Source organism: Phyllostomus hastatus, unplaced genomic scaffold (genome assembly GCF_019186645.2).
Source record: "Phyllostomus hastatus isolate PE091 unplaced genomic scaffold, TTU_PhHast_1.1 phas_contig_38, whole genome shotgun sequence".
Classification (NCBI taxonomy): domain Eukaryota; kingdom Metazoa; phylum Chordata; class Mammalia; order Chiroptera; family Phyllostomidae; genus Phyllostomus; species Phyllostomus hastatus.
This window is the reverse complement of record NW_025333869.1, coordinates 13,258,339-13,270,208: the sequence shown is the minus strand read 5'-3', so window position 1 is coordinate 13,270,208 and position 11,870 is coordinate 13,258,339.

Genomic DNA, 11,870 nt, shown 5'->3' with positions numbered 1-11,870 from the left:
CTGAGCTGTCTTTCAGGGCATCTTTCAAGCAACCTCTCTGGCCTAGGGGCAGGGGTTCCTGGGGATGACCCAGGGAGGGTACATGCATAGATGCAAATCTCAGGTCACTGGCCTGGGCACCAACAGGTCAGGAAGGAAACTAAAGGGTCCAAGCATGGGGCTTGGGACCTGACGTTAAGACTGGGAAACTGACTTCAAGCTGGGCAAGGGATGAAGCTTGGCATTGATTATGACAGCTGATGACAGAAAACTAGATTCAAACTGATTAGAGCAGAAGGGGTTCAGGTATGGTCTGGGCTTAAAGGAAGCCATACTAGTGCCATTTCTAGTTTTTACTTCTTTGGGCTCCATTCCCTTCCACATTGGATCTCATATCAGGCTTCCTGTCATGGTCAGATTCCTACCTCTGCAAGTGCATCCATATTCTGTCAGGCTCTGGGAACAGAGGGAGAGTCTATTTCTAAGGCATCCAGTAAAAGGGTCCTTGCCTATCTTTGACTGACTGGGCTGGTGCTCATCCCTAGCACAACTCCTGTGCCTATCAAAAATGCTTGCTCTGCTCGATTAGGCTGGGGCCAGGGATTCCACCTGAGTCACATGGTCCCCAAAAGGTGGTCTTTCATGAGTCAGTGCCAGAGTCTGGTGCATCATACTCACTGATCATGCTTGATGACTGACAGGGACCCTGGTTGGATGAAGCAGGGGCAGGCCTGGAGCCTGCTGGGAGGGTTTAACAAGGCAGATCAGTATGGATCCACAAGTGAGAAGTTTTCTTCAACATAGTTCTTAGGTCTGTCCCCTTTTCTGCCTTCATTGCTACTACCTTACTTTGGGCCCTCATTTTTCTTCTATCATTTCTGAATCACTGTTGTCTGAGAAACCTTTGAGGAGCACAAAACCTGAGCATGCCAGTCCTCTCCAAATACCACAGTGGCCCCCACTCCCATAGGATGAGGCCCAATGTCCTTAATGTGGAGACAGAGCCCTTCCTGGTTAGACTTGCTCCCCCCGCCCCCCCCCCCCCCACTCTCAGCCTCTCCAGACCCATCCAGGTCCCTGAAATATCATGCTCTTCCATGTTTGTGTTTTGCATGTGCATCTGCTGGAGGTACTCAGCCACTCCTATTTGACCCCCAGCTAGAAACACCTTTGAGCCCTCAGGACCCAAGTTGTGTCACCTGTCTGTGATGCCTCCCCCAACTTCCCCTGACATTTGTCTGTCTACACCCTGGCTCTCTCTCTGCTGGCTCTTTATCAGTCTTAATAGCTGCCTCCTTGTCTCATGTTCTCTGGAGCCTGGAAACTCCTTAAGGACTGTGCTATAAAATATTTTAAAACAATTTTTATTATAACACCTTTCAAATGTTGAATAACCACAGAAAATAACAAATACGCATTTACCACCCAGATCTGATAGGGAGTAACAGCATGCCACATTTGTTTTATCTTTCTTTTTGAAGAAATAAATATCAGAAAATACAACTAAAGCCCCACTGTCCCAGCTCTGTTCCCTCTGCTCCCAGGCTTCTGAAGTGGAATGGAATCTCTATTCAACATGACGCTCTTCGAGAATTATCCATGTTAATTTGTGTAAATATGCTTTGTTCATTTGTATCACAATGAAGTGCTTTTGATGTTAAGAATAAATCATAGTTTATTTATCATTTTTCCTTCTGATGAATGGATTTGTTTTGACTTTTCAACGGTGCAAACATGCTGCAGAGAATGTTCTTGCATGTGTCTCCCAGGCTCACAGGTTTCAGCAGATTCCCTAATAGTGTAATTATTGGCTTGAATGTACACAGAGTCTGTGCATCCTCAACTTTGATAGCTGTTGCCTGGGTTCTCGCCAGGGTGTTGTACCTGTTCCTATGCCCCTGACAACTTCAATTCCAGGCTGCCGCAAAACCTCACCAACACTTGCTATCATGAGACTTTTAAATTTTTGGCACTCTCACTAGAAGAAAATGATGTTTTGTTTCATTTGTATTTCCCCATGGCTGATGAGACTGAACCTCTTTTCATGTATTTTTGGTCATTCTAGTTTTCTGTGAGTTGCTGGTTTTCCCGATGGCTTGTTTGCCCTTCTGTTTCCTGGAGCTGATGCCTTCAGCTGTTATGCACAACCATGTCTTATCCATAAGCACAACCCTGCATGTTTCCCCATGCAGACACAGGGCCAGGCTGTGGCTAATGTTTGCTGGAAATGGAAAAGGGAGGAAATGAGCCTCTGGAACCAGGTGAGCCAATGGGGAGCCCTGTATGAGCACAGGGCCTGTGTAAGAGATGGGTCTGCCTGGAAATGAGTCTCTGGGGACTAGAATCTGAGTGGATAGGAGGGAGTGATGGCCAGGCAGGGAAGTTCAGGCCCTAAGAAGGGATTTGGACTGAGTCAGAGACTGTGCTTGAAAGAAAGCCTGTGTTGGGAGCAGGTTGGGGAGGAGAAGCCGGAAAGGGCTGAGCAGGAGTGGCTTACTCCACGAGGAAGGAGCAGAGCATGACCTCTGTGAGCCCAGGACAAAAGAGCTGGCAGGCTGCCAAATGCATGATCTTCTCAACTCTGCCTTCTATGAAGAGTGTCTGGTTCTTGCTAACTCTGTGGGCAGCAGTAACTCTGGAGGCCTCTCTAAGCTCTTTGGGAGGCAGTAAGAAGTGTGCTAGAACAATCTCCATCCCAAGGTGAATCCATTTGCAGCAATCCTCAGGACTCACAATTAGACACTTTTTTTTTTCAGTTTTTTCCTATCATGCTATTGTTATGAGTCATTAAATAGGCTCCTAGGCTCCCTGCATTTGAACACACACTTGAGGGAGGTCATTTTCTGGGTGCTCTGTGGGGATGATGAATGAATGAATAGTCTGTCTTCCAGTATTCAACCTGGGGGAAGTGGGCAATGCAGGTCTGAGTGTGAACCCTGTCCTTGATTAGCAAAGACGCTCTTGCACCCACAGCGCATGGCCAGAATTCAACTCTCACCTATGTGTGAGTGATTCTTTAAATAAATAAAGTTCAAAATAAGCTTTGAGAGGGCAGGAATCATAACTGACATTGCCCCCTGTTCCAGAACCTACAATATACCTGGCACATAGGAAGCACTGGTGATGATTTATTCAATCAGTGAATGAAGGGACCAGAACACTCAACACTCTAAAGATAGTGAATCTCCCTGAGTTTGTCTATAACTAGAATTCCAGTCAAAGCATTATCAGGGTATTTATTTATTTATTTATCTATCTATCTATCTATCTATTCATTTAAACATTTAATCAGATTATTCCTAAAGTTCATCAATATAATGAACATAGAACAGCTAAAAAAAACCCCTGAGATGAAACATTTCTAGTTAGTAAACTTCTTTCAAATACTAAACCTATTATAAAAGGACAATAATTGAAAGAATATGGTACTGGTACAGAAATGGATATATTAATGGACAATATTAAATGTGGAAATGTACTCAGGTAACATTAAAAATTATTTTGTGGTAAAAGTGGCATTTCAAAACAGTAGAAAATGATTGCCCAACCAGTGGTGTTGCAGCCTCTGACAAAATATTTTGAAAAGCAGAGCAGTTGATGCCTGGTCTCATCCATGCACAAGAATAAGCTCCAGGTCCTGGGATGTGTCGTGTTTTCTAGAATACATTTCCAAAACCCATCAGGCCAGGCTGCTCCTTACCCTCAGCCCCTTCAACAAAGGGATCGTGGGCCCATCTCACCTTTCCTGACAGTGGGCCTGTCAGGAAAGCTCACTGCTCCTGATGGATGTGAGTCCCTCGGTCCACACCAGCCTATTCTGCCCAGGGGGTTGTGTAGGGGTGTGAGGAATTTGGGGGCTAAAGAACAACATACTAGAGGCAGTAATATACAGCAGGATTTGTTGGGTGACGAGTGGCTGGGGCTTTATATGGGGAAGAAGCTCTGTGCAGCAGGAGTCTCTGCAGAGGCTATGGCAGCTCAGAGGCTGTGGTTGTAGCTCAGAGTGGGAAAGGCCAGGGAACTTACCAGGTCAAGGGGGATCAGAGAGGGTCTTATGTGTCTGATGACATACTTAACAGCATGATGGGGAATCTGAGCTCTGAGCTTGGAAGGACATTACTAGTTTGGATTCTGACAACTGCAAGGCCCCATCTTTTCAATTGCTAACAGCTGGCATGAGGTGGGGTATGCAAAACAGGTAGTCTATTAAAGGCTAAACATATGCTTGTTTGGACTATTTTAAAAATAATTGGATGTATAAAAATTTGAGTTTGGCACTGGCAAGCTTTTGAGCTGTAGGGTGTCATCCTTCAGTGAAGAAAATAAACAATCTAGAGACCAATGCACATGGGCCATCTTTGACTCATGTACATGATAAGTCCCCTCAGCAACCTTAGTGGCCATGGATGGTTGGGCCATCTTCTCCTTTGTTGGAGGAACTGTGCATGAGAAAAGGAGGGCCTAAAGGTTGGATTTATTTTCCAAAGATTTCCAGGTGATTCTGATGTTTTAGGAACATTGGAAACTGTGGCCCTAGGTCAATGGTCCTCAGACCTCACTGCATGTTAGGCTATTTGAGGTAGAGGTGAGAGTGGGAATACCAATGGAGCTTTCAGAGCATATTAAAACCTGGACCATGCTCCCAGGAATTCTAATTTACTTTTGAGGTCAGTTAGGAGGCAGGTAATCCTTCAACTTCCAGATAAGTGTAATGTGCAGCCAAGATTGAGAATCGCTGTGTTGGGTCTGGGGAAAGGGAGACGGTGCAAGCTTCTTCCAGCTGAGCCGTGATGCCCATAAGTGCAGGGAGTGGGAGTGGCCAGTTACTGCCCACTGACACATTACATCTGCCAGGCATTGTGCTGTTTGTATTATCATTTCATGTGGGCTTGCAGAATTTCATACAGAAAACCACTCCACATTGCTTCCCACTCTTCCCTGTTCCCTTCTCTATGTCATTCAGGCTTTCCCAAGAGTTTCCCTTGATTGGTGGCCACACAACCCAGAGCTGGGGGCCCTGCTCCTTCCATGATGTTTAATATAACTTGCCCTTTGCCTGGGCACACCTCACTTCAGCTTCTTCAGGAGGGTGATTGGGAAGTGTTTCTGCCCAAGGGCTCTTTTCCAAGTGGGGAGTGTCACTGAAGGAGCCTGAGGATATGGGAAGGAAGTGTGACCACAGATTCAACCTTAAACCCTGAGGACAGAGGGTCAGCTGGGCAGTAGAAGGATAACTTCCAGGCTCCAGAAGCAGTTCAGAGCATCTGCCAGGGTTATGTGCCAAGGCTGTCCATGCCCCCTGCTCACAGGCTTCAGTGTCAAGGGTGCTGAGTTTATCAATTTTTCATTACAACCTTGACTTTCAGGCAATAGCTAGAGATTGTTGGCTATGTGGTCTTGGGTGAGCTATTGTACTTTCTGTGCATCATTTTCCTTCCTCCTTCCAATCGACCTCTGATAACCATCATCATGATCCTGATCATAGTAACAGTCAGCCTGTTTTGCACATTGCTATGCCAGGCAATCTGCCAAATTCTTTCACATAACATATCATTAAATGCACAAAACAATTTTATGAGGTTGGGACTGGTCTCATCCCCATTTTACAGATGAGCAAACTGAGGCATAGAGAGGCTAAGCAATTCCCAAGGTCACAGAGGGAACAAGAGACAGCTGGATTCAATCCCACAGGCTAAACTCCTCACCATGCTGAAGCAGGTTGGTTTTCTCTCCCCAATCCATCACCCCTCACTTGTTCATGGCGCTCTCTGTAAGGCCTCCTTCTGGTGCCAGTGTAGCCTTCTCGTCCTCAGTATTCCATTGGGAGACAGAAACCACATCAGTTATTTGAGCAGACAGCATTTAACATAAGGAATTCTGTACTAGATATAAAATTAACTGCATAATTGAAAGGGTACAAAGAAAATTCTAAGGTGTCACAGAGGAAGTGACTGCAGGAAGCCTCCACTCCTAGGGCTGAAAGAATAAGGGAAGAGAATGGAATTATTAAAACTAAAGCTTGGAGGGGAGCCTCATGGGCTGGGGTACTCAGCCTGCTGAGGGTGGGCACACTTCCCCCATACTGGGTCTCTGCAGTAGGTGGTGGGCAGGGAGAATGGGATGGAAGAATCGTGGACTGAATCCAGCTCCTGGCCCCACTGCTAGAAGGGACTGCCTTAGTTACGGCTAGGAAGTGTTGATGGGGTGACACTCACAGGAACTAGAGGCAACGGGAAGGGGCAAGAGCTGCTTGGTTGTCCAGCCTCCCAGTCTTCCTCCAGCACCCCCTAGTGGCAGGGTCTAACGGGAGTGGCTTGCAAAACAAGAATGGGCTTCTCTGGTTTTTGATTTCAGCATCACAGAGCTGACATAGAAGGGTGGGTTTGGAACTAAAAGACAATTACTTAATAACTGCCAAAACTTCCCATGGCCAAGGTTGACACCTTGTCTTTCATACCTAGGGACATACCCCTAACCCACTTTCTCTTACAAGCCAGGTGAGCTCAGCTTAGCTTTCTGGCATCCCCACAATGCCTCAATTTCCCACATAGCCATTGTTACATTTCTGTGGGATTCAGATGTTCAAGTGCCAAGGTTTCTCTTCAGATTGAACTGAAATGTACATAATATATCCTCTGCATGCAGGACCAGAGACTCAGCGTTGTCCACGTCCCATTCCTGGGTGCCCCAGAGTCCATACTCCGGCATGAGTCCCAAGCCCCTTCCCAGAGAAATTTGGTGTGAATGGGGAAGGAGGGAAGCTGAGTCCACTTTATCCCCTTCCTTCCTCAGGTAGTTCAGCTCCTCTGTCAGATGTGTTCTCCCAAGTATGACACCAACACAGCAGTGGAGTTTGACCTTTATGGAATGGAGTAATTTTATTTCTCAGGAAGGCAGTGAACATAAGGTAGACTTGAGCAATATCAAAGCAGCATATTAATTAAATATCTCCTTAAGAGTTCTTCCTAAGAGTTCTCTCTGGGTTCATATTCCTAAGACTAACAATAAAATTAACTCTAAAGTTACTGAACTGAGAAATGTACAATTATAGTCTTGTTGGTTCAATAAAATAGAAAGGAATGTTTAGGCATTTAATTGGCATCCAATAACAGGCAATATTATGTTAATTAGACATCAATTATGGCAGAGTACTAATTGACATTTGATAAGCCTTCTAACTGATAACCAATGTTTGCTCTGCCAAATTAAATGGCTTGATGGGCCATGTTTGACAGCTGGGTGGGGGGTTATAAACAGCTGCAAATGTATGGTGTTAAGTTGGTGATCGAGTTTCATTTTTTTGCATGTAGCTGTCCAGATCTCCCAATACCATTTGATGAAGAGGCTATTTTTACTCCATTTTATGCTTTGTCACAAAAATAAATGCAAGGTGGATAAAAGAATTAAATACAAGTTGTGACACCATAAAAGTCCTAGAGGAAAACATTCACAGGAAAATCTCAGACATTCCACACAGCAACATCTTCACTGATATGTCCCCTAAAGCAAGGGACATAAAGGGAAGAATAAACAAATGGGACCTCATCAAATTAAAAAGCTTCTACACAGCTGAAGCAAACAGCATTAAAATGAAAAGAGAACCAACCATATGGGAAAACATCTTTGCTAATGATACCTTGGACAAGGGTTTGATCTCCAAAATATAAAGAACTCACATGACTCCAGTCCAGGAAGACAAAAAACCCAATTAAAAAATGGGCAAAAGACTTGAACATACACTTCTCTAAGGAGGACATTCAGAGGGTCCAGAGACATATGAAAAGATGTTCAGTGTCACTAGCCATCTGAGAGAAGCAAAGTAAAACCACAATGAGATACTACCTCACACCAGTCAGAATGACCATCAGAAACAAATCAACAAACAAGTGTTGGAGGATATGGATAAAAAGGAACCCTAGTGTACTGTTGGTGGGAATGCAGATTGGTGCAGCCACTGTGGAAAACACTATGGAATTTCCTCAGAAAACTAAAAATGGAACTGCCTTTTGACCCAGCAATTCCACTGCTGGGATTATATCCTAAGAATCCTGACACACCAATCCAAAAGAACCTATGCACCCCAATGTTCATAGCAGCATAATTTACAATAGCCAAGTGTGGAAAGCAACCTAAGTGCCCATCAGTAAATGAGTGGATCAAAAATCTATGGTATATTTACACAATGGAACTCTATGCAGCAGAAAGAAAGAAGGAGCTCCTACACTTTGTGACAGCATGGATGGAACTGGAGAGCATTATGCTAAGTGAAATAAGCCAGGCAGTGAGGGACAAATACCATATGATCTCACCTTTAACTGGAACATAATCAGCAAAAGAAAAAAGCAAACAAAATATAACCAGAGACATTGAAATTAAGAACAATCTAACAATAGTCAGAGGGGAGGGGAGAGAAGGCAGTGGGAAGAAGGGTTTTCAGGAACTAGTATAAAGGACACCTGGACAAAACCAAGGGGGAGGGTGGAAACAAGGGAGAGAGGTGGGTTTAGCTGGGGTGGGGGAGGGAGTGGTAGTGTTACAGGGTGCAGCCAAGAGGGGGGACCCCAAATAGGCATTTGAAATGGGGTCCAGAACTTAAGGTGTCCAGGAGATTTTAAGATGTCTCCACACTCCCCCCCACGGTGTGGGTTGGGGGAAGGGACAAATGGAGCAGGGCCATTGAGAGCTGTTTTGCATAGCAACAGCCTTGCAGCTACCCTCTGGTGTGGTCATTTAACATATCTATAGCTTTTGGCTGGTCGCTTAGATATGTTAAATAGCTGTGGCCATGCCCTGAGCCAGGGGAATGGAAGTAACTTCCCCACCAAGAAGTGAGTGGGGGAAGATCCCCCAAGCTACAGCGCCTGCGTGGGAGCTTGGAGAAGATTGGCTCCAGGACATGGGGCCATGCCTGCCCAGACTCAAGATGGCAGCCCAGTAAAGCTGGAAGGATACAGTTCTGGTGTGTGAAGCCGAGTGTGGGAGGAGTCGGAAATGAGGCTGCAGAGGAAGATTGGCCACGGGGATTTAAAACCCAGACTTGGTGGCCATTAGTAAGGGAGAACCATGCTGCTTTAGGAAGGAGAGCCATGTGCAGCCCTGAGAAGGAGAGAACCATACGGCTTTAGCAGAATGGGGAGGACCTCAGCCATTGAGGGAGAACCGTGCTGCTTTAGGAGAGAGAACCACGCGGCCTTGACAGAGTGGAGACTCCCGCAGCTTTAGAAGGGGAACCACCACCTGGTTTTAGCAGAGATCCCGGCAACTCAGCTGAGGGTGCAGGGAACCCAGGGAGGTCTCCCAGTTGAGATGGAGTATTAACTGGGAAGAACCAGAGGACTGCCTGAGCCATGGACTTCTATTTCCTTTCCTGAGATACGGTACTCTGGACTGAGCAAAGGGGGAAGGAAGGAAGAACTGTGTCTGTTTGTGGGTGTTTTAAGGGACTTTAGGATTTTTGATGAAGACACTAGGTCACTACTTGAAGTCTGTATAGCATTAAATAAACATTTCCTTTCCTTTTCATGAATCTCTGGCATTGAGAGACGTCTTTCCTAGGACGGCGGACATAACGGACCCGGGGCCTTCTTTCAATAATAGTATATTGTCCCAGGCCCCCCTTGTTGTGTTCTGTAACAGTAGGGGGAAAATGCAGACAACTGTAATTGAACAACAATAAAGTAATTAAAAAACAAAGACTGCAAATGCTTGGCAGCCTCCAGTAACCTGACTCTAGAACATCCACTGCTTGGGAAACACTTCCAAGAGTAAAGATTGATCTTGGGCTTTTCTTCCAATGGAACTAGGCTTCACCTGACTTAGATACAAATAATCTTCCCATACCCTATCCTCTCAGCTGTCTCAATCCCAAATGTGACCCCAGTTTTTGTGTACTTTACGATTAGACCTATTTGAATGCTAAGCCTGGCTCCACTACTTCAAAGCTGTGGTTCCTGTGCAATTTGGCCAACTGTTGCCTCTGAGAGGAAAGTGCTAGCCATAATGCTTAGCACAGAGCAGGAGCTTAATATGCTTTGGTCCTTTTTTCCTCTCCTCTTTACCTTCTGATCTGCTATTCCAAGTTCTGTGCTATGGCTTTCTTCCACACTCTTGGACTGTGGCCCTTTGTTCCACACCATATTTCCCAATGTTCCACCTGAGCTGAGACCAAGCTTTGACTACCACCTAAGCAATAGTGTGCCTTGAGCTTGGAATTTATTTATTCATTCATTCATTCATTCATTCATTCATTTTATTTATTTTAGAACATTTTATTTATTCATTTTTAGTGAGAGGTGAAGAAAAGGAGAATGAGAGGGAGAAGGTTATCAATGTGTGGTTGCCTCTCATGCGCCCTGTACCAGGGACCTGTACCAGGGACCTGGCCTGCAACCCAGGCATGTGCCCTGACTGGGAATTGAACTGGTGACCCCTTGGTTCGAAGCCCATGCTCAATCCACTGAGCTACACCAGAGAGGGGAGCTTGGGATTTAAATGCTGGTTCCATCACTCGTTAGCTATGTGACACTAAGCCAGTTACTTCACTTCTCTCTTCTTTAGTTTTCTCATCTGTGTTGTGAAAATAATATCAGTACTTACCTTGTACAATTGATGAAAGGATTTAGGATGGTGCCTGTGCTTATGAAGTGCTTAACATATGTTGTCTATTGTAATCCCCAGACCTAGTTGCCTAGGTTGAAGCCACTAAACTTGATCTTCAACTAGGTAATTTGATTTTTTTCCAGCAAGCAACTCTTGAGTATACTTAGGCTTCCACAATCCCTTTTTTTTCTGGGTAGCAACATGCCAAGTGTTCTCATTTCATCCTCTTTACTTCCTTTCTCTTGAGGACTGCCAGATCAGGTCAAATAGACTCTGGCTGGGTAATGTGGCCACTGCATGCTTTGTTCACAGTGTGTATTTGTGTGTGTACTTGCATATTGGCATACACAGTGATTAAGAGTTAGTGAGTCCTAGTTCTCTTAGAGTGGAAGAAAAATGTGGTGCTTGCTTTGCTACCAGTTGGCATTTAATTCTAAAATAGCACTTGGGAACTTAGATTGCCTACCAAACTGGGTCAATTAAATGCAAGCTAATTTATCCAATGACTCATTTTCTAAAAGCCAATTCACCAAAAGTTAATTTGCTGAAAATAAATTTGCTGAATCATTAGGTCACTGAATGACCAATTCATTGAAAATTTCCCAACCCCCACCCACATTTAGGTTGGATGGCAGTAGAAGTTTTGCTGTCATATCAAGAAGCACATATAAAGAGCACTCAGAAGCAAAGGTAAAGCATAGGCAAAGGTCCTCAAAAATAGAGAAGACAGGAACCTGTAAGAGAAAGTCCAACTGTTCACTGTTAAATGCTGTTCATTTAGGAAGTGTGCTGCCTTTACACAGTGAATCATACAAGGATTTCTTATTCCTTTGACCAGGGAAGGCTGCAAGAAAGCTATGATAAAACTAAAACAAATTAATTCTCAATAATTTGTAATCACTTACAAATTGGCTTCGGCAAAATGATTTTCAGTGAATTAGTCTATTTTCTTCCTCAGCATGACCTTAGCCCTCAGGTATGTGGAGACTGAAGTGAAATGGCTAATTAGGAGAGGCTAGCCATTCCTAAGGAGGAAATAAGGGGCATATGGTGTAGCATCTACATGTCATCCAAGAGTGAGGCAGGGAAACCTGGGGGTGAAGAACAGGGTCCAACAGCCTGAGCCTCTGGGTGGTGGTAGGATTAATGATTAAGCCAGTAGTGGTTCTGTGTTCCTGGGGGCATGCTTAGAGGTTTGCCAGAATTAGACACTGCCAACCCTGGGACATGCAGAAGCTCAGAGGTGACATTGGCCTAAGGCAATAGGCAGGGCTCTGGGGAAGGACCCTCAT